The sequence below is a fragment of the Brassica oleracea genome, unplaced genomic scaffold (assembly GCF_000695525.1).
Source record: "Brassica oleracea var. oleracea cultivar TO1000 unplaced genomic scaffold, BOL UnpScaffold00861, whole genome shotgun sequence".
NCBI lineage: Eukaryota > Viridiplantae > Streptophyta > Magnoliopsida > Brassicales > Brassicaceae > Brassica > Brassica oleracea.
The window spans coordinates 6,820-7,146 of record NW_013617485.1 but is presented as its reverse complement, the minus strand read 5'-3'; positions in this window follow the sequence as shown (position 1 = coordinate 7,146).

Here is a 327-nt window from a genome sequence, read left to right as displayed (position 1 = left end):
TTTGCTTGCCCAGCCTGGACGGGAGGGTTTGGATATTCTAGACCTCGATAGACCCCGAGGAACTTATTGGTAAGTTATTAATTTTTATTACATTAAAATTTAAAATTTTTTTATTTTCTAACGGTTAAATTGTTTTTTTTTTCAGGTTTGGGGCTAACAACCGTGCTAGCCGGAGCGTTTCGGCGACGATTAAGGGTTACTACGACGGGGCATATCCGAACTGGAGCAAGACACCAAATCACGTTAAGATCACTTGGTTTATATGTTTTGCGGTAAGATTTTTAAATTTAATTAAATTTTCACTTTTAAATATATATATATATATAT